General features: G+C 33.7%; 1 protein-coding gene across 4 annotated transcripts in view; it reads left to right on the top strand.

Moving 5' to 3' along the window:
* Positions 1-5,724: 5,724 nt before the first annotated feature.
* Positions 5,725-23,751, top strand: part of smash (smallish) — a 125,910-nt gene continuing 107,883 nt past the window's right edge. For 3 of the 4 annotated variants that reach the window (XM_065345931.1, XM_065345929.1, XM_065345930.1), the window contains exon 1: positions 5,726-6,067. The gene's annotated coding sequence lies outside the window, so the exon portion shown is untranslated. Of the gene's footprint in view, positions 6,068-23,751 lie in introns of all 4 variants that reach the window. The other variant, XM_065345932.1, reaches the window with a different exon arrangement.

The following is a 23,751-nucleotide window of genomic DNA, read 5'->3' as shown; positions in this document are numbered from 1 at the left end:
GAATGCGACCTGACCGAAAGTCGAAACCTAAGAGATTGTCGCAGGAAATAGCATACCATGATATGCTTTCAATTTACACCGTTGTAAATAGTGTCCAAGATGACACTGACGCAAAATAGTGTGAATTTCAACAAGCAAAGTGAGAACATACAATAATAATAACACCATTGAATATAAATAGTGCGAATATCTTGTTTCAATATTTGCCCGCTATCGATGTGTTGAATCGTGCAATGATATGTGATGAAGCGGTTTTGCGATAGGTAATTTGTGATAGGTAACACATGTTTAAATATAGTGTACTATGTATGTGCTTACTGAGGTGTAAACATTCCAAGTGTTCTGATTTAATTCAATCTGGGTAAATGGTTAACCGTTATTTCGTTGACAAACGTAAAAAACCTATTGGTATTCTTTATAGGTAGTCATCGTGTGTAGTACTATTCAATTTGAAGAATCGCTTTCCAATTTTCATAAATTTACGCATGTTATATGGACGATCATCATGTTTGAAAATTAAAAATACGAGTGCAAATGTAGGCTAGTTCGAGAAGGCGACAACGATGATGCTCGATATTATTATAATCGTTACGTTGAATTTCATCACTATCAATGAAGTAGAAAGTTGTACCAGCGTTCGTCACATGAAACGGTTTTTAATTGTTGTGCCTATATACTTACTGTACTTTGCAAATGCGAATTATTGCAGTACAATATTACGATAAGAATTCATCAAGTTGACTCTACAAGTGAGAAAGGTAGGTATTTTATTGGTATTGCTCAATGAAAGTTTAACGCATTCTGTATAGCTATAAGATTTGGCCAAAGCTGAGTAAAAGTGAAATCTGCAAAATAAAGATCGCACATTAGAAGATTTCGAACTTTTACTCTTCAAAATACAAGATTTTTGCACTTTTAAAATTTGATTGGTATAGGTACAGGTGCGTAGATATGATTTCACTGGCTGCTTTTATTCCTCGTTTTAAGAAGTGGAAAGATCAGAAGATGATGAGCTTTATACCTATAGTTACCTATACCCATTGTTCGTTATTTGATAGTATTTTTTGTTTTATTTGTTTGAATAAAAACTAGAACTTAGATGAAGTTATTTGTATATTTCCACCTTCCTCATTTTTATTATTTATTTTTTATTCAAATTATATGAAAGATTGAAACTCTTCAGGCTCTAGCTTATGTATATGTACCTACGTAATTTTAATTTTTGGTACCTACTTATTGTGTAGATTAGGTTGCCTATACGTTCTTTAAAACGCTTTTATTAACTCTCACAATCTGTTTCAAAGACTTGCCAGAATAAATTCAAATTCTCTTTTAGTCGTCATGCGTAAGTATTGAGTTTTTTTGGTGCAATTTTTGCAGTTTTGTTGAACTGTAAAAAGTTTGTGTAAAAATATTGTAAAAATTACGCAAAATGTGAATAAAATTTCCAGGAAATTATAACACCAAGAAAATAAGCACGAGAAATGTGCGTAGAAATATTTGAAAATTTTTTAAGAAAGTTGTCGGAATATTTTGGAAAGGGTATCAATTGATTTAAAACTTTTCCCAAAGTTTCTGAAAAATCAGTGAACTTGCTAGAAATTATTGAAGGTTCTAAAATAAGGAAAAATGTTGATTATATTAAGGAAAAAATTAAATTAAATACAACACAACAGATTAAAATAGGTATGGAGGAAATAAAAATTGAAGAGAAAATGGTATTTAATTGGACGAAAAAATATATAAAGACTAAAATTTGATAAAAATGAAATAACCTTAAAAAATGAATTTTTAAAAACATTCTGAAATAAAATAAAATTAACAAGAAAATAAGATTGCATAAAATTAAATAAAAAAATTATAATTAGATGACAGAATAAGAGAATAAATTAAATTAAATTCAATAAAATTATTAAATATTACAATGAGGAGAGGAATAAAATAGATGAGTAAAATAAAATCGAGGAAAAATAAAAACAAAATGAAGAGAAAATAAAATTATATTCGTTAGATGAATGATAACATTGATAACATAGCCGAGTGAATATTAAAGAAAACAATAATAAAATTAACAAAATTAATTTACCTACCTATACTTACAGCAAAAATGCAAATTAATTTTTGATGTAGGCCTATATATTTTAAAACAACATGCCTGTATATATTCAAATGGTGTAGTTTAACACTCCACGAATGAAAAGGACATACGTATGTACTTTATACCAATATCTAAATTTACATCACATAAATAAGACCCGATAAAGATATCCGTATTCTTTCGACACTCAGAAAATTTATAGCAATTTCCAGCTATCGTAAGCCCAGTAGATACCTACTTTCAAAATTCCAAATGGAAAAAGTGGAGGGAAGGGGGAATGTTACACAATTTCATCAATCGTCATGAGGCCACTTTCCAATTACCTTTTTTAAACGAGCGAAGGAAAAAATTAACCACGATTTTTGAATGTGATGAGTACCTAACCTACTACCTACCTATCATTCGTGTAGCTCTGCTTGACAATAAAAACATTACAAGTCTATCATGATCTTCGAGTTCAATGTCACATTTACACGTAGGTAAGGTGAAGAACATAGTTATTCTGTTTATTTACATTTCGATGATATCTGTCTGTCATGGTATTACAAAAAACACTTTCTCCTACGTTAGTCGCGGAAACAACTGTCACCCGTTAATTATATTAATGAGATAGAAGGAACTCGATGTCCGTGAATTGATATCAGCTTTTTTGAATTCTCTTCTTCAATTCCCGGCTTCAGCTCCTGGTCTCTTTGGCGAGCATTCGTATTCGTATGGAATATATTATAAATTTATGTTAGTACTGTTAGTAGCTGCCTATCTAGTCGTTTACCTGTACTAATGACTCACATTCGCCAAGAAAAACTGAAATCAATATGTTGCGAAGCGTGGAATTAGAATAGGTAGGTATATCGAGAGAAAATTTTTTTTCAAAACTGGTTCATCGATGAATCACGTAGAATTTGAATTTTGGAACGGTGACAAATTTCATCGACCTCGTATTTCACAACTTCGTTAGATAATGAGTCTTTTTTGCAGCAATTTAACGACGACATTTCGTGTACTTCTACCTACTGTAGGTATAATATATTTTAGAGCAGTTTGAAAGTACCTCTACCTATATTGTATAATTTAGGCGTCGAGGCGGTTCTGTTGATATTTTCAATTTATCTTTATATTCCCCACGTCCCCCACATGAACTCGTGCATCGATTTATTTCAATGAATTATCAATTTGTCATTCGCGAACATAATACAACAAGCCTACCTAGCGATTTTCTTAAATACATTAATTTTTTATTTATTCGAATATTTCATCCGTGGTAACTCTCGATGTTATCAGTTTGGTAGTCACGTTTCTGTATATTTTGCGCGTTCAGTTTACTGTTTATAGTGGTCCATCATGATGAACGTTCCCTCGAAATGAAAAATTTATTATTTAATCAATTCTGCAATAATTCTAACACAACGATGCTTCATTTTTTTTTTGTGATTATTTGTCTAGACTTTTACACGAGACTAATTTCAATTTTAATAAAAATTACAATTCCTTAAAAGTTTAACGTAATGAGGTTTAGGTTAATGTTGATTTGCATATTTATAAATTTCTCAACGTAAAAGGAAATCTCATCAGAAAAGTAAACAAATTACCCAACTTTCTTGATTGTATCGTTCTAAAATAGTAAATAGGTTCATCTTTCATGAAGCTTATGGTAGTGTCATGTCGTAATATTATGAATGAATCAATTAAATAACACACTCGTCTTATTCTTTCTGTTTTGTTTGTTTAAGAAACCGTTGGAATGTGAATACTCATCAAGGTGAAAAGTCATGAAAATACCTACTGAAGTACCTATCTCCATTTTTCGAATTACCCACGTAAAATACTAGTGATCATGAGCAAGGGTTCGAATGGAGTTACCCGACGCCTAGATAGCTATATTTCCACCACCTCCATCATGAAGAGTATCCCAATCGGCAGGAGAAATTCTGAACCGAACGATGATCAGTCCAAAGAATAACCAATAATAGGTAGCACTGAGCCAAATTTCAAATACCAAACTTCATTTAACTTATATAATTTTGGAGAATTTTTGAGCATTAAAATGTGGCCCATTTATTATAGGCTAAACCATGCTAAACAAAAACAACTAAAAACATAAAAATTTTGGTAAAATTCTCGAGTTCGGTTTATATGTAGGTACCTACTTTATTTTGAACTTCTCAAATCGATTGGTGATGATTTTGAGCAGTTCATCAGCCTTCGACGAACTTGTCCTTTTTCCTACACTCTCTCTCCCTCTACACAGAAGGGTTAGAAAACTGAAACTGAAAGTGAAATACCAAAAACTGAAGGTGAAACTAAACTGCAAAAACTGAAAACCGAAACTAATTAATCTTCTTCAGTCTTCATTCTCTTTTAGTCATTTTTTTTTTTTTGCTAGTTTATTCTTCAAGTTCAGACTTGAACTTCCCTTTTCCATTCCTTCAACTTTCAAAGCGCAAATACAACATAGGCACCCAATCAAATGTCAAATTGACAATACTGGCAGTGGCATGGCATCGGTAACGCAATACGATTTTTTGTTTAATTTTTCTTTATTATGAGTACAAAGAAGATGAAGAAGAATAAAAATCAAAAAATGATGTTACTTATACACAGTTTTACTTTTCTTTTCAACACAACAAAAAATATAGCAAAACTAAAACTGAATCCGAAAAAAGGAAAAAACTAAAATTCAAACTTAAACTAAAAAAATTGAAAATTGAAAACGAAAACTTTTAGTGCCAGATTTCCCCATTTGTTCACTTTTTTTCATATTTTTATTTTTTTCCATTTTTGTATTAGGTAGTAGGTACTCTTTTCCTTGTTGTTTCTCTCTTTTAGATTGATATTATTATTTTAATGGTCCTCTCTATAATTGACAAATGCTATTGAGAGGACCCTAAATTTGTAAAATAGAATAAAATAAAATAAAATAAAATGGTTTCTCATGGTCAAAGCGGAAGAAATTGTTCGTTGTAGGGGGAGAGACAAAATAATTCAAAAATCCCGAAAATTTTAGAATGAAAAGTTTTCAGTTTCAATTGATTTCATTTATTTTCTGAAAATTTTCAATTTGATTTCTTCATATTCCAAAACGTTTAAAAATTTGCACATAGCAAGGACGAGTTTTGATCAACTCAGATAAAAAAGCCTTCGAAAAGGAAAATTTATAATATTCTAGAACTAGAAGTCAAAGGAAATGATTTTTGATGTTGAAAGTTTTTTCGAATTTCACAAAATATGATATCGAACTGCCGAAGGGGAGGCCCTCACACCATCTCTGAAAAGCAATCGCATTTTCTAACCATTGTGGTGCATAATATTAATTTTGAGCCCAGAAATTTACAAGGACTGAGTCAGAGACTCATTTTTCCTCAAATAAACAGAACATCAAATACATAATACCTAAGTATTAATAAAAACTCATCACATAAAATTCCACAATTTGCAGTTTACACAATTCAATTCGTGATAAAAAATTGTCATCAGTGATCAGATAAAAATTCACTCAAATTAGGAACAAATTATGCAATTTGCACAACTGTTAAAAGCCCTACACGCCGTGTACGTTGAAATAAAAGAAGTGGGGGCAAAACCACGCTGCAACAACATACGATTGCAGGTGGAAAGGGCGATGTGGTGTTGGAATGTCTGCTACGGTCTGTTGTGCATCGTATTCGTGTAGAGATCGAGGTATTCTTGTCTGTGCGTTCGTATCGTTTGTTTGGTGTCGGTAATATTAACGTTTTTATGCGAAGCGTTTGAATTCTTAGTTTATATTTTCGTTTTCGTGAACGTTTTTCGAGTACAGTTTATCGTAAAGTTTTTCAATTTTAGAAGTGCTTTTTTCAAACTTTTCACCGGGTAATTCTTTATCGAGTATTGATTTACGTGTTGTTACTATTGTGCGTTCTGGTTCTGAAAATATAAACTTGGTTTGTGTGTGTTTTGTGCGCATTCAGATCACCGGATTCTTCAAATGAGGTAATTAACTTGCTTGCTAGTTGTTCTCATTTTTTTTTTCGTTGTTTAGAAAATGGCGTGTAATGATTATTTTCTATATTTATGTAGATAGGTAGATGTTACGATGCAGGTACTAGGTACCTATCTCATCAGTACATACAGGGTGTGCATAAATATCGTGTACCGTGTACCCTCAAAAAAGTTTTTTGCTACACGTTTCGGCTGGTCACAGTGAATGATAATAATTATAGCACTTGATTGGTTGTTGAACTACGGTGATAACATATCACCCAATCATATGCATCTATTTCACGTTGCCAACTATTTTTAATAGAAAAACTTTATTTGGGGCAGGTACTCGATATTTTTGCGCACCCTGTATTTATGCCTTATTACTACCTTACCTACCTATCAACGTTCTTTTATTGCGAAAGGAATGAACGAATCTTTGTGAACGCTATGATTTTTGAAAAACTAAAATTTCATCATTTGCATACATTACTCCTCGACAGTTTATATTCGTTAATTTGAAATATTTTGAGCATGACTCATCCATTGATCATTTGATTACCTATTCAAGTGTTCACAAGACAAGATCCAAATTACGATTTCATTAATCTCTATTTGATCAAAAATGCGTCAAAATTTACTCATTTACTCTTGCAAGGTGCTCGTAAAATTGAAATTTGATCCCTCTTTGATAACTTTCTGAAAAATGGAGTATGTAATGTACCTATGGAGGAAGATGAGAAAAGCCTTGCCTTGGAAACAAAATATACATACATATTTAAAATTGATGGTTCACAACCGAGGGTGAACGTTGATGAATACACCTTGGAATTCAACTTGAAGGGACGAAATACATTTTATAAACAAAAAGAACAGGAAGAAAACTGAAAGAAACATGTTGGTTTTATGCTTAGGTATTTTAAAAAGAATTATCTGACCTTTGTATTAACATATCAAGAATGATGTCTGATTGTGTGATTGATTCCCTGGTGAAGCAGAGGAAAAATGTTCTTCACTGGCTTTGTATAGATTGCAAAAAATCTCATGTCGATGTTCGATAGCAGACCAAAGCTATCATTTCAAAGGGGAAAGCCACGTTACAAATTTTAAATGAAATAATGGTGATTTGTCATGTAACGAAGATTCATTTCCTGTTTTAATTTCAGAAAATTGTCATGATATCAGTTTGACTTGATACGTATCGGTATAATGAGAGATGATATTGATGTGAGTGCTGACGTACAGTGCTTTAATTGCACTCCAGAAATAGCAAATTTGTGATAATTTATATTTTGAAAACGTGCTGTGAGTCGGAGAATCCTATCAAACATTCATAACAAATGAACGATTTTTAGCTTCCCTTCTTGTGCCAAAAACAGTTTCAAAAAATCATAAATTTTCGTTTATATGTATTTATATCATATCACATTATGGAGAAATTAAAATGTATTTAGTAGCTTATCAGTGATGAACTTTCTGCCATCTTTATTCATCATCCACATACCCACAGTCCACACTTCCACAGCGCCCTTTCCTCTCCTCTTTTCACCAGATATAAGGATCGAGTTAATTGCCGGCGTGATGTGGAACATTCGTAAATTATTTTTGCGCAAATTTGAGCAATTATTGATGAATCACCTTCACCTTACGTATAGATTTTATCACTTTGTTGATTTTAAGTCTCAATTATCATTTTTGAGCTTTGAAGAAATTCAAGAATAGGATGATTCTGGCTCATAGCGACGTTTGAAAACTAAAAGAATGAAATGAAGGAAGTCCATTTTATCTGGATGGAAAGAGATGAAACTCTGCAGGTACTTATGCACCGATTTCCTTTGTGTGTAAAATGATCCTTATTGCCTTGAGGAAATTGAGCTAAAAATTCCTGTCTCCTGGAATTATAGAAAATGGATCAAAACAGTCATTTGAAAGTAGACCTTAAACACTCCCGTGATTGTATAACAACATTACAGCAATCACCATTATCATACGTTTTTCCTACTGCAAAAAATATGCAAATCGCTCATCACTTCCTCCTTTTTTCCGTTCTGAGAGCACTGAATTAAACATCGCTAAAATTAGTATCTTATGTCATTTTTTTAATTGAAAAATAACGTCGTCATATCAATTATATTGCTCTTACTGTTGCCATATTATACTCTCATGTATCCATTTTCACCGCATTATGGTGCACATTGCACAATCCAGTTAATCAGACAGCTTTTTCGTTTTAGTTCAGTCCATCAAATTATAAATATGTATTAAAAGAAGAGTTGATAGGATTCTGGTTCATCGAAAATCCTTGGATATTCTTTGGTGTGATACGCTGTAATTTTGTATCTTTCTTCAGTTACCTACTATACAGTTTGGGTGTAATTCTTTCCGCCCGTTGGTAATTTTAGATTACCAGAAAACGGAAGGATCTTCTTTGTTTCTAAACATACCTATCTATTTAAACGTTGATTCTATGTTTACTCTCGACGTTAGTTCTCTTCAGACTTCAACCATATGTTTCATTATACGATTTGTACATCCCTACATCGTTTTGTTCAGATCCCTTCGGTGACTTGTCACCATACGTCTGCTAAATTAGTTTTTCAGTTTATTATTCAAATCTTTAAAGGATAAGGAGATAAAACTACCAGAAGATAAGTTTTCGAGAATATTTCTATTATACATACAAACTCGTTTTTATAAATTTCAGTCCCAAGTACACGCGATCTGATAATGTTTATGAAAAATGATAACTAGCTTTATATTGTGTTGTTACTTCTTAACAATTAAATAAACGTATAGCGTGTTTAACCATTTTTCAAAAAGAAAAACAGTCTTGTTTGTAAAAAAAAAAAACCTGAAAGCTTGTCTTAAGATGTTGTGATTGTAGAGAATGTGCACTAAGGAAGAAAACTTGGAGAATTTTACAAATTATATATCGCATGTACTATTATATATCTACCTACCTGTGTCTGTCTCTGTGTACCTTGTATCTCTACCTAGTACCTACCTACCCTATCTAGTATCAGAATTTAAGCGTGAATCCTTATCGTATGTTTACTGTGGGCTTATTTTCATTACACGTTGCTAAGTTATTGAGGTGAATAGTGAATAAAACAAGATAAACTCGCATAGACTTCTATTAAAAGATTGTACATGTCAAGATACGTCGTCGGTTATAATTGCTACAGCACACTGTAAAGGCTATGATTTTTTTCTTTTCATGAAAGAAGTATAGAGTATGATATTGTAGTCGAAAACGAACCATCGAATTAAATTCGATCTGGCGAGGGGGTTGAAGAATTCGATATTTTTTCATCTCGTTAGATAGCCAGAAATTAAAAGTATTCGTTATGGTGTACCTTGTATACCTTCGTTCACACACGTAATATCTATTCAATCGCATATAGAAGCATACAGTGCATTATGTACCTTACCTATCCGAAAAAATGTTTATCATTTGAACATATCACTATGTACTTATGTATAGCTATAAGGTACCTACCTACCTACTGGAACTGTTAACACATCGAACTGTATGGCAGGTTAAACGTATACCATAAATTCTATTGTAGGCTATAATAAAGACTTATATGAGGACATTGTATGAAGTGGGTGGCTATTTGAAAAGTTTGATGATTAAACCTAGTTGTTGTTTGCAAACGTCCTTGATAAATTTGTCCGGTTGTACTGTAGTACGAATATTACCTACTTATAGTCTGAAATGAAACCAACTACCTACTGATTAAACTCGTATTGAATGGCAAACCAGTGTTTGTAGTGGTGAATGACTGATGAATGACCAATGACCCGACTCAATTAATCCGGTTTACCTAGCAACTTTTTACGGCAGTGAAATTGAAATGACCATCATTCTATGTTTAACTTTACTTTACCATTTCGGGAAGAAATTTCAAGATCCTCGGGGCTGCATTCGGCTTAGAAATTGAATGAGTGGAAATGTAAGTTTTTTTTTTTGGTGTAAACAAATCGTCCGACTGATTTTATGTATTTTATTCGTTCGTGAAAGATTCCGAACGTATGTTATTTTGATGAAGACTTTTATCCAGTTCGGTCTATGTTTATTATAATAAAATAAAATAATTACTTCGAATTTGATTATGACCATTTAATGGTTTTTTTTTTTTTGGTGGATAAAATGTCCCAAAAATATGTCCGATTGTTGGGGAGAAGGAATGGAGGGAGATGTGTTTTATTAGATGCCCAAGTCTCCAACGAAATTTTAAATTTCTTCTCTGATTTTTATACTTGGGTAATTTTTGTCCAAGACGTGAAAATTGATGTGGGTGGCGGTTTTTACAATTTTACGTAATTTTGATGAGTTTTCCCATCAATTTTTAATTTTATACAATTTTTTAGGAACCTTTGGAAGTGGCCTTTTACCGAATTAAGATTCCGAAATAAATAATAATCGATTCTCATAGAAATACAAATCAATTCTAAAGAAATCGGAGCTTCATTGATGTTTTGAAGTCAATTTAATCGATTTTGAATATTGAAATCACTAATACAGGTTGTCCAACCGTCCTCCTAATCTTTCAGGTCCTGATTTTTATCAAAAAGTCCTATTTTTGTTCTTTTTTTCCAAATAAATTCAGAATTTTTCGATTCATATCCTCCCACATATTGTAGTTTTTGAAAAAATTAATTTGCGGAATTCCTAATGGCTTACATGGCTAATCTAAATTCAAAATTTGCCGAATTTTCAGAACTTCTTCAGATTTGTTGACTGATTTGAGTTTTTTCAAGATGAGCAAACAATCCAGAAAACTCTCTCAAATGTGCAATTTAATACATAATTGGGAAGAGAAGATCTGTTTTTACTCTTGTTGGCTCTGATCAGTTTTATTTTATTTATATAAGTATTATTTTTACTTGAGTATAACAACATTACCTAATATCATAAGAATAGTGCGAATCAAAAATACTCTAGTAGGTAATTAGTAATTACCTTCGATAGAACGTTTTTATTTCTCTCTTTTTTTTATAAAGACATAAAATTCGGGTATATCGTTACGGCGTATAATTACAGATCAAGGACTTCGTTGTATTGTTTGTAAAATTATTTTTTTCAGGTACGTGAATATATTTTTAGGTTCTATTTTTTATTGTACTTACCTAGACCTACCTATCTGTATGTGTTGCGTTCATCGAGATGAACATTGGAAAAGGTTTTGTTGTATTTCGTTCTCAACTCCTCAAGAATACTCGCGGATGATAAAATGTGTTGCGATCTTACGATTGCGCGTGTAAGTTAACGGAAAAAAATCGTGATGATATTCGTAATTCCGCGAACGGCTAATGCTCGGATAATATTTCTTCCGTTTTGGTTAATTATTTACCTCGAGGAGTCTTTTTGCGACTGAAAAGCCGTATTTATTTTATGGAAATATATTTCTATTGTGCGAATGTGTCGCTTCAGACGCCGTTATTTCCACTAAAGGCGTACCTACGCGATTAGCTGGAGTGTTGAGGTCGTTAAGCGTGGTTTTATAATAATCTAAGGCGGTATTGTGACGTGAAAAAGTTTAATTGAAAATATTTTACTGTTACCTTGTCGTTGTTGTGTGTAAATATTCGTCGAGAATTTAAAATCTCGCGTAAGAATGATTTTTATGATGAACGATGATATGGTATCCGAGACGCTGATCGTCTATTTGAACGAGGATTTCCTATAATTTTTGATCAAGTTTGTTTGTATGTATTTCGACTGTGATGGGGATTAATAGAGCATAACCGCGGTATTGAGTAAGTCGAAAGAGGAACAAAATTAATCCTTCTGTCATTTCCTCGGCACTTGAGAGTACATACTCCAGGAATAATATGAATGATTTTTTTTTTTTTTTTTGTTTGAATTACTACTGAATTGGCGTTTTTCTTCATTCATTGAGATTTTGAGGAGTCAATGTTGAAAATTTTTATGCCTGGCCCTCTTTCGACCTTGTGTACCTTGGTTAAGCTTTTTAGAATGCTGAAAGGATATTTTCATTTCAATTTTAAGCAAGGACATGATATAGAATGAAGGCAGAAAAGATGGCCCTTCAGCTTCAGAAATTTTTTAACGACGATCTTTTCCAGAAAAGATACCATTAGAACACAATTTGTAACCCATAAAATATGGTTTGAGGAAATTATTCAATAATAAAAACCACACTTCTCTTTTTATTTGATTTTTACTGAGATTAATATAAATCGATTACTTCAGATCACATTTGTCCCAATCACTAACGCTTGGCCTCTCTCTTTCTCTTTTCTCTCGCCCTTCTTTTTACCTTGAAAAAAAAATGACAAATATGTCTTCTAGGTGACAATAAAAAAAGAAAAAAACAACCGTACAGTTGAAGGTAAAATATCCCAATCAAAGGGGAAAAAACTAGAGCAAAACTACTCGTGAGATTTTATCTAGTCACGTTAAATCATTTTATTTTCACCTGAACGTTATCAGATTGGTTGAATTCTTTTTACTATACCTACAAAGAACAGTTTGAATTAAATTACGTAGTAGCAATATCAATGGCAGTGGCATGGCGTGGCCGGTGTGGCGTTAAGAGTAAAGAAAAAAAATTGATTTTGCCTAATTTAATTAGCATACAAATGAATTTTTCGGTAATACTGCCAGTTCGGCCTTGTTTCTTGATAAATCAATTCGAGAACGGTTTCTCTTTGGTAACTGAGGCGCATCTTTTGAAATCGAACGATAATCGTAACTTGGAAAGTGTGTACATATACCTTCGTATGGAGTATCTTTTGTAGTACGAGAAGGTACATTTGGTAATTCTATTTTGTATGCGGATTTGTTTACGTAAAAATGAGAGAAAAAAGATGGTTTTATAGACGAGTGGAAATTAAAGATCGGATTATATTAGCCTAAGTATAAATGTACTAATGCAACGTATACACAAATCCCAGCGCACAATGCAATGGAAAAATTTTAATTATCGTTTCCCTTATGCATTCGACATTTTACAGCCTAATTAACGTTTGAAAATCAAACAAAGAGAGATGAATTGTCGATGGTGTAAGTGTATTTTTAATGACAGTAGACATACAAACGCTGTAAGTTACGTTTGGAGAGAAAATAATAATAAAAATATAGGTAGTGGTGATGGGACGATTATGTCAGAGTACTACGCCAATGTTGCCTCAAGAATAGCGAATGAACGAGAACCAAGACTCAGCAGGATTCCTTGTTATGGCGAATTATATCATTAGTTTATTAATTACCTCCCGCGCTTTCTTACGTGCCTCTTCTACCAAAACTATACCTGTATCTAATGCAATGTGTGTGATGTGTGTAGAATTGTCCATTTGATGAGTTCGGTTCGGTTCAATAACCTGGTCTCAGATAGCAGACGGGATTCGATTCTGCACTTACTCGTATACATGGTGTACTGTCAAAAGTCGGTTATACCAAATTCTGTCCGATTATTTGGAATCTGAGGATAGCTTGGTGGATGAAATTTCAATGTTTTCAATTTTCAAATGATTATGCATTTGAGAAACAGATCTCTCGCGATGCCATTTTTTGTGACACGTTTACAATCAAAATATTTTAAAAGTGAGGTCTCCTTAAAAAAAACCATCATTCTACTATGTACTTGGTAGGAAATTTCATGTTCCACAATTTTGTTTGTTTTGTTTTTTTTTTTCTTCAATTTTTTCCTAGAGTCGAAAGGTTATTTTCGGTCAAAATAATCCTCCAATTTTTTTTTCAAGTAATAATATTCTACTAATTGGAAATTTAATGCTATACCTAGAGTTTCGTTTCTCTTCATTTTTTTCGTAGGATCTCTCATTTTGCTCAAAAAAATCAATTTTTTTGGGAAAAAAGGTGTTTGCTCCAGAAAAATGAAAAAAAGCAAAATTGTACAGCATAAAATGTTCCATCAGTAAAGAAAGTGCGAATTCTCTATGAAGCTTTGTTTTTGATGTATTGGAGCGCATAGACAAAAAAGATCATTAATTTAAGAAAAAATAATTCAAAAATATTTTCAAGATGATTTCTTTGTTTTTTTGCATTGCGTTTTTTTAAACATCTTCTTATATTGACCCTTTCCTACCTTCCCTCATTTCCCATCAAATTTTCAAAACGTTCTGGAAATTTTTTTCAGCAAACAATAAAAGTGCCAAAAAGCATTAGATTGATACCTTAAAATTCTGTTTTTGGGGCGTATCTCGGTCTCTATGGTATCAAATCGATTCAAATTTCGGATTAAAGTTTAAACTGCAATTTAATAAGAGAAAAAAAATTCTCGAAAAAACTATGTGGATATTTTAAGGTCTCTTTTCTTTAAATTTAGGGCTCTTGAAATCAAAATTGAGCCTTCAGTGTAGTTTTAGGAGATTTCGATTTTAAAACTTTTTTTTCGACCCTTAATTTCAATAATTTCAGATTTTTTTCTTGATTACATAAATCTTTGTACTTGCACGTCAGAAGACGCATTTTTTTTTAAATCGTTGAAATCGGTCCTGTAGAAGAGGCTGGCAAATTCTATCAAGGTTTTTCTTCAAAATTCTTTTAATACCCGGTCCTATAGCTTTAAACCTCGAGGGCTCGAGGCTCTAAAATTCTAGTGCATTCTGCTACCTCCATAAATTTAAGCGCTTCAGATCCCTGGCTTTGCAAAAAATATCTGTTCATTAGGATGGATCGAAGAAAAAAACTATTTTCTGGATTTTGACGAAAATTGGTGAAGAAGTTTACCTTGATTGGAAGACTACACAGAAAAATGTTGAGGTCTCTATCCGTTCAAGGAGCTGAACCAGGGATCCTCAAAGTAGAGTCATTTTTTCAGCATTGGGTAGTCTTTTTAAAAGGAATTTTTAATGGTGGAAAAGTGTTATGAAGTTGATGTGAAATTGTAATGTTCTCGATTCTTCAATCTTCCAAGTGTTGGATTGTGGACTAAAAAAAGGCATTGAAATATGGATTAAAATGAGTCAGGAAGTTTCAGAAACTCAAATCGCACATTTTTAGCGGGAGGGGATAACCGAGAAACATCAGGGGTTGTACTACCCAAAAGTAGCAAAAATCAAGATTTTTTTTCATTTTAAGGGTTCAAAATTTTTCTAGGTATTCTCCAAACCCAAATTAAACTTCCTCGGCAATTTTCGTCAAAATTTAGAATTTTTGTTGAAGCTTTTTTTTATACCTGAGCTGAATGAGGGTAGCTATGTATCAATGAATAGAGTGTGTAAGTGCTCAATGAGACAAGAGACGCCTTGCCTACTTTAGAAACCAGAATACATTCGATGCCTAAAACGTCAACTGATAAATTACGTAGGAAACTCGTTAAATTGAATCCCCGTCATTCGAATAAATTGCATTGAAATAAGTTTTAATTTAAAAACATTCGTACGGAAATGGTTAAAAATACTAACAATGAATAATATTATGTAGGTGGAGATTATCGTACTATATGTTTCTTTATCGTATTACGTAAGTCCAAGTTATCTCGAAGAACGTAGCGAAATTGAGCATTTTTCTCGTCTCCTGTCATCGGACTAAAAGCAAAAGTCTATAATTCATGGTGAAAAAAAAGTCGATAGGTCAATGTACCTCGCGTTTAAAATGATGTACATAAACATTGGCAATCGTGGTTCTTCTGGTTTTCACAGCATCGACAGCACATATGTAAGTATATTAATGCGTTTGTACGCTTAATGCTTACTTACGCCTGTAAATGTACAGGCATAGGTATAATATGCATATTCTCGCAAATCTAAAGTATGTTAGTGATGTGATACTGGTTTTGAAAACACCAAGACCAAGAGTTAAAATACGAAATAACGCATGGAAAAGGGAAAGCTTGCCTAGTTTTGCCTTTATGTACGAATTCGTCATTACCAGCGAATACATATGTCGAGGTATGTTATATGTACTATATGTACTCGTATGTATGGTAGGTAGAAAAAGTGATTGTGGGAATTCTGCGCGGATAAAATTGGAATTTCATGGAAATCGTCTAGAATGCTGCGAATCGAGTTATCACCAACATGGAATAAGATGTTCGGTCGGCGGTGGTAATAAACGCGTAAAAATAAAAACTCGCGTATGGTGGTACTTGGAATGAGATTTATGTATTATTCCATACATGCGAGCTGGAGAAAAAATTTCAATGGCGACATTTTGCCTTTAATGTTCGAGATCAGGATTATTTTACCTCGAAGAGGATACTGATTTTAAAGGTCAACTTAAGATCATCTTGAAAATTTTCGGAAACATCCTTTAAAATGGCGAATTGTCTCCGACCAGTAGGAATCACAACATTTTGCATCTCGGAACCCAATATGGCAAACAATGGATTAAATTACAACCGAATGAGTTCCAGACGACGTGGAACTGTCATAGTATAGTATCTAGATCAGCGACAGCGACAAAAAATCTAACTGCCAGAACAAGAGGAGAAATATCAAATGAGGACATTGGTTTGAAAATAATTCCGAACGAATGTTTCGGCCATAAGTTCAGATGGCCGGCCATTTATCGATATTCGCAAAATCCTCCTCTTTTTTCACGATTAGTTTGACAACACAATGCGGTGAAACTATACGAAGGTAAATTTGCATCACAATACGTCGTTTCACACAAATTTCGTTATCCGTTAAAGGTCATCCTGGACTCCTAAGTATAATATCTATAATATAATAAATACTCAAACTGGTGAAACAGCGAGAAAGATCGCTTCTTTTAATCCAGTACAATACCGAAATTTACTACAGAGATTCGCGGCCGCCAATAAATTTCATTAACAAAATTTAGTACAGGAGGAGAGCTGAATGGCGGGTGTGTGCTGTGTGAGCCATCGCCTACGCTATCGGCGGCGTACTTATGCACATATTTTTATAGGGATTTACTATCGCAAGTCTTCAATCTGCGAGTACATGTGATTCTTTTTTTCATTCAATAATAAATCGAGATTAAATCGAAATGAGAAAAAAAATCAATTACCGTCGTTCGTGTATATTTCTAAGGCTATAAACGTCCTCGATACGATACAAGAAGGTGGATAAATAAGTTTCTCGAACACATCTGGCATCACGTTAAAAAAATGATAAATCGTAGTTCGCAGATAATCTCGCGGTATTATTTTTACGCGATTACCTATCGAAATTAAATAGATGTACGACAGAAATGATAGCGATGATAGATTTACCAAATAATAAGCTATAAAATTACTCTTCCTTGTCATCTCACGTCCACATGGGACTGGCTCTGTCTGCGTACTAATAGCTGTAATTTTTCAATTCACGAACAAAGGGTAATTTTTTATCCCATCTTTACCTAAATTCCGCCTTGTTGACCGACCTTGTCGAAATTTTTTCACATTAACCATAACCAGAACTCGAGCAAAAAAATTATCCGCCAATCCCACACGAAATGTAAAAACTTATTTTTTTACCATTTATCCGGTCATTTAATGGATCTTCTTCTCGGCATGAATGAAATTTGTATTTGGGTTTCTTTGTAAACCGTTCTCTTTTCTCTTCTCTCGTTTGTGTCAGATATGACATCTTGTGTATTCGCTGATTCGTCCGAGGAAGTCGTAATTTTTCACGGATTCGTTGCATCGCGTGATTTACACGTTACACTGTAGTACCTACTCTTTCGTACCTTGTAACACAAAACGTTATTTCATATTTCACAGATGATATGTGCTTGTATAAATGAGAAATTTTTCGCGTATTTTTGTGCCAAAAAATTACTTTTGTATGATTCTATGCGTAAACGTAGTCAATATAATTTATATGCTCTTATGTTCTGAATGCATCATATTTGGTTGGATATCCGTGAGAATATGCATCCGATCTGTCATCTTGTCTTTATAATATATCAGTACTTGTGTATTTAGTATGGTAACGTACTGCAAGAAGCTTTCTCGACAGTAATATATCGATGTGGCGGAAACAGGTTGGTAAATTTCAGTAAAAATTCCTTCTGTTTTGGAATACTTCCAGTAATTAGAAGAAGTGCAATATCACGAATACATTGCACGTTTTAGCACTTTCGTTTTAAAAATTAGAATGCGAATGCGCTAAACGAAGGTCATCAGGGTTTTGGGACAATCCCCCGAAATTTTGACCAAACATGAGTCTTTTTTACAATTTTTACCAAAAATAGAATTTTTTGCAATTTTGACAAAAAAAGTTTTTTTTAGAAAATGTTGATAAAAATTTGATTTTTCTCACAATTTTGACAAAAAGCTGCAGCCCATTGGCAATTTTGATAAAAAAGTATGATTTTTTTTGCAATTTTAACGAAAAATAGGATTTTTAAAAAATTGTTCGAAAAATGATATCTTCAGTGCTACTATTTCAGCAACTGGATGCATTACGTAAAAAGTGAGATTTGAGACGACGTAAGTGCAAACCAGTTTTCCAATACACCGTTGAAAAGCTCTTTAAATTTCCGTTCTAATGAGACTAAACACAACGAATTTTTTGAAATTTTGAGTTCATTTTTCGGAGAGTTCCGACCTTATAATTTTGACCAATCAGCCAGATGTGGATCAACTTTTATAAAGGTTATTTTCCTTTTAAATTTGTGGGGGACTAGAGCCTAAAAAAGTGACTTATGGGGCAGATGGGGTGCGTTTTTGAGTGTATATGATATGATAAAGCAGACCTTCTTCTACCTAAATAAACCAAAAATATTTTTTATACTTTGCAATTTGTTTTGGATTCTGAGATTTTTTGGCTATTATTGGGCTGCATCAAAATACTAATCCATTTTATTCAATCGGTATTTCTTCAATTTCACCCAAATCCCTCAAGTTTCTAAAAAATTGCGTGATCTGGAAGGTACAAAGCTATGACTTCACTGCAGCAATTTTTGACCACAACATTGAAATAAAATTTCTTGTGGATTTTCGTCTTCATCAGAATCGTAGGAACACTTTACGGTGACACTGTTTATGGCAAAAGAGAGAAAGGGCAATTTCAGCAACGGGGCGGTTCTTTGGATGAAATAGGGGTGTAGAAATGACACAATGATTTTATTCAAAAAAATAGGGGGGGAAATAGTATGTGAAAAATATGTATTGAATCATTTTACAAATCACTGAAATGAAAATATAATGTGCAGCCGTAAAATAGTAGAATGAATTTTTGTGCGTTTTGTTTTGAAAAATATTTTTCAGTAAATTACTCACTTGAAAGGAATTTATCTAAACACGAAAAAATAAATTACTGATTTGAAAAAAATTGTGTATGAAGAATATTAAATCATTTCAAGAATCGCAGAAATGAAAATATAATATGCAGCCGTAAAATTGTCAAAAGAATTTTTGTGCGTTTTGATTTGAACAATATTTTTCAATAAATTTCTCGTTCAAGAAGAATATAATTATTTAGACACGATAAAATAAAGTAACAAGTTGAAAGAAATAAAAATTATTTGTTTACAAATACATGTAAGGGGGAAAATCATGGGAAAATTGTGTACAAAGAGTATTAAACCATTTCAAGAATTGCAGAAATAAAAATGTATAATATGCAGCGCTAGCGTCGCCTTGTTTCTGATTGGCTGATGAAAGGTCCCGGGTACGTAGTCCCGGGGTATGTAATTGTTGTCAAAATTGCTGATAACAACCGGACCTTTCGTTAGTTTCGGCGTTTTTGACTACAATTTCCTAGAGCGCGCCAGTTGTCTTATCGAATGACTATAAATAGGAGTCGCTGTAGTTCATCAAGTCAATCAACCAAGAACGTTTAAACGTCTTGGACAGTCAAAACTTCGTAAAAAAAAATAACCGACTTGAAAAATATTTTTCAATAAAGAACTCGCTTAAGAAGTAAGGTAACAAGTTGCAAGAAATAAAAATCATTAGTTTACAAAATATAAGGGGGAAAAATTGTGTTCAATAGTATATTACACAACGAGGGCCGAAAAAGTGATTTTTGACGAGGGTGAGGTTTGTGACCCGAACGAAGTGAGGGGAACAACTCACACGAGTTCAAAATCACTTTTTCTCCGAGTTTAGTGAAGTAATTTTTCCTGAACGAGGGTGGAAAGTACTTATTTTTACATCCGAGCGATTCTCGCGAGGTTGGAAAAGTAGTACTTTTCACCCCTAGATAGGAAAAATATTATTTTTCAATAAATAACTCGCTTAAAAGGGTATCTAAACGCGATAAAATAAATCAATAAATAAGGTAAAAGAAATAAAAACAATAATAAATTAATAATGGTCAAGATTATGTATTCGGAAACAACATTAATACACAAGTTGAAAGCAGCTGGTTGCTTAAATGCGGATTTTGATGTACGTGAAGAAAAACATATCACCAAAAGAGGACACATCATAAGAAACACGATGTCGGACAAAGCCGCATTTGAAAAAGATTTTTATCGAAAAAACAAGACAGCCCATTCGGCATTTTACGAGCACGAACTAGACTTCGTGAATTATATCGTCAAAGTAGCTTGCCTACAGAATGCTCAATCGATAAAAAATCAAATTTTCAAATTCAACCCTCGTAATAACACGCAGAATTTCACGTACGACGCGTGTACTGTCATAGGCTGTGGAATCGAATCGAACGAAAATAGGATGAAGGAATTAACCGTCATCAACATTGTGGTACAAATGAAGGGAGATGAATTTGAAATTTATAATTGCTATCCGTTAGCGAAATCGTGAATTGGATAGTCGACTAATCGCTTAAAAAAAAGTTGAAAAGTAAAATTTCTGGCGTTTAAGAACTTGGAACGTTGGTGACGATATCAATGATAAAATGATGATACGTAAATGAAAAAATTTCGGTTTTTATTTCAAAATTGATATTTTGAAGCAAAACAAGATTTTTATTTTTCCAGCTTTTCCTGTTTTTGTCAACTTTGAATTTTCATCTTTTTTTGATATGAGTGTGAAAAAATGTATTTTTGCGGGCCCATATTTTTCACAAAAAAATGTATTGAAATCTCTGAAAGTGTGATTGGACAGCTACAATAATTCTGGATGTCTTCTCGTTAGTTCCATATTATTAAATAATACGTGCTTGCTACTAACTTTTTCATTTATATCAAAATTTTGTCTGCAAAAGTGGGGGATTGTAATTCAAAAATGTGACAATAGAAATGAAAGCTTTCTGGATGAATAACGGACTGTTTGCTTTTTTCATCAATTTACATACCTAAGCTATTTTTGGACTGTTTAGAAAAAATTGAAAACATGTCAGGATCCTCAATTTCTCATTTGAGACGCTAAAATAGGTACGTTCTTATGCTTTGGTGAAAAAAAAAATGAACAAAATCACTGCCTGAGTGACCCACACAGGTTCCTTTCTTATAATGTAGTTTAGCTATGCTGTCTCACTTCTGCGGCTACTGTTCGCCCACACTGCTCGCGGGTAACAAAAATAAAATGAAAATTTTCTTTTTTAAACTGCTTCCGAACTGGTTGCCCAGAAGATAACCGATAAAGTATTTCAAAACCGATTTTTGATTCTGATCCGTACCCCAAAAATAAAGTGAAAGCTAGATTATTCGATAAGCATTTACGATGAGTAGGTACCTATACATTTTGAACTGGACTGCTCTTTGAAATGGGCGCAATAGTTACACGTTCGTTGGAGGTAACGCTTGGAGCTTTTTATTAGAATAATTTTATACTTACGCCACGCCACATTCTTTAAACTGGATCACTTGGTTGGGCAAAAAAACGCGAAAGGCGACCGTATATTTTAGTAATGAATTGACTTTCGAGATGAAAGAATTATTGTGGGGCTATTTTTCTGGTGTATTTTTATATTCGGGTAGTACGATTATGGTAGGTTAGGTATATAGGAGCGTAAGTTATCAGTTAGTAGGTCTAATCTAAGTATTAGGTACGAATACGTGATGAAGTAAACAGGAAGATTCTTACAGAGAGGATAAAGATATAGAAGAAAAGGCGCATGTTAAAAGTTTTCTAAACGCCTTCGGTATATAAATAGAAATTATTGGAAGAGAACTGCATGTGAATAATATCATTGTTGTAAAGTTTTACGTAACAATAGTTACTGTGTTTAGGTATAGCTTTGCAAATACGAGTACACTATCAGCTCTCTGTGGGTAAATGGAATAATTTTCTCGACATATGGCGTAAAATTTGCCTGCGAGTGCGAGAACAATCGCCTCGGTTATGTACTAATTCGCTGGATGGATGGCTTCTGACAGATGCATGTATAGATATGCTCTTAAGACATAATGATTTGATTTAAAGATCGGTATCTCGGCCGTTGGAAGACGGTTAATTGATTTTTCAGAGCAGGAGGACGCAACGGTGAATTTTTAATTTAAATTTTTTCGCATAAACGTTGCGCTATTGCATTTTATTGTTGGTGTTACTTTTTTTTTGCCATCGTCGTCTTCTTGCTCATGATCTCTGGTACTCTGGTGTGAGTGCGATCGGGCGGGCGTCGATTTCGCTGACAAGTTAATTATTTTTCGGAACGCCAGCAACGCCAAGACGACGGTCTGTTGGCGCGGCGAATAATTAATCATTTCTTTCGCCATATAACGGTACGAGTTCTTTAACGGTATAATCGGTAATTAGTTCAGATATCCGAAATATCTCGACGTGATGCGGCGACACACACCGCCAGCCATCGCTATGCCATCCTCCCTCATACCGATATGTGCATCTTCGGACTCTGGAGGATATATTTACGAAATATGTGTAATTTTTTGTTTTTGTCGTTTACATCTGCAGTCTCGACCATCGTTCGAGTCGTGTTGACAATATGAGAGATGTATGCTATGGCATGGCATGCAGCATACGGTGCACATAAACACGAGCGTATGGAAAATGAAAGTGTATTGTTGTTGTTGTTGTTTTTTGTGATATTTATCGTAGTATGGAGCATATAGGAGAGCTTTGCTCGCTGAAGCTGCGATATATCCGGAAACGTAGCAATATTGGTGTATGGGTCGTGTTCGTTTGTTTTTGTATCAGATTGATGCTGAAGCTGTGGGTACGCTTCTGTCGTGATGATTTTCGCTGCTCGTTGTTTGTATTCGTTACGCGGATAGCGGATCGGAGAGATTAGACAAGCTACGGAAATGATATCCGAACCAGCCAACGAACGGATGATGGAATTGCGTGCCCAATTATAAGCCTGCCACTATGCCTGTGTACCGTACTCGCATGTCGAACATCGTGAAATCCACGTTCGACGCTCAATTTTCAAGTCAAAAATACCTTATTCCCAAAGACGAACCGATGGTTCGATTTTATTTCACCTTTTTTTTTTCCATTTAGAAAGCCGATCAGCGATTTCCCAAACCTAAAGAGCAAAGAGTTGATGTGAAATATTTTGACGTGTCGAGTTCAACGGTATTCGGTATTTGGTGGTATTCTTTTCTAGCGACGATATCGGTTCGGGGTTAGGGTGCTTAAAGAGGTACCTCTACCATACCTTTTTACATCAGTTGGTCGTGGTATGTGCGAAATACGTCTATACCTGCCTACACCTTTTGTAATAGGATTTGTGTGCCATCTGTGGTGCACTCGTGGTGTTGTAGACGTACGAATACGAAAGTACATATTAAAGATATTTATACACGAACCGGTCACATCTTCTTTATCTGTACCGTTGATCTAGTAAAGCAGGTGTTTGAACCCGGTAGCTATACGTTTTCGTAGCGGTGTGTTGTTGTTATTATTGACCGCGGCCGAAGTACTCGTACTCGTACTCGT

Source organism: Planococcus citri, chromosome 1 (genome assembly GCF_950023065.1).
Source record: "Planococcus citri chromosome 1, ihPlaCitr1.1, whole genome shotgun sequence".
Classification (NCBI taxonomy): domain Eukaryota; kingdom Metazoa; phylum Arthropoda; class Insecta; order Hemiptera; family Pseudococcidae; genus Planococcus; species Planococcus citri.
The sequence above is the reverse complement of the archived record's forward strand: the minus strand, read 5'-3'. Positions and strand labels throughout refer to the sequence as shown.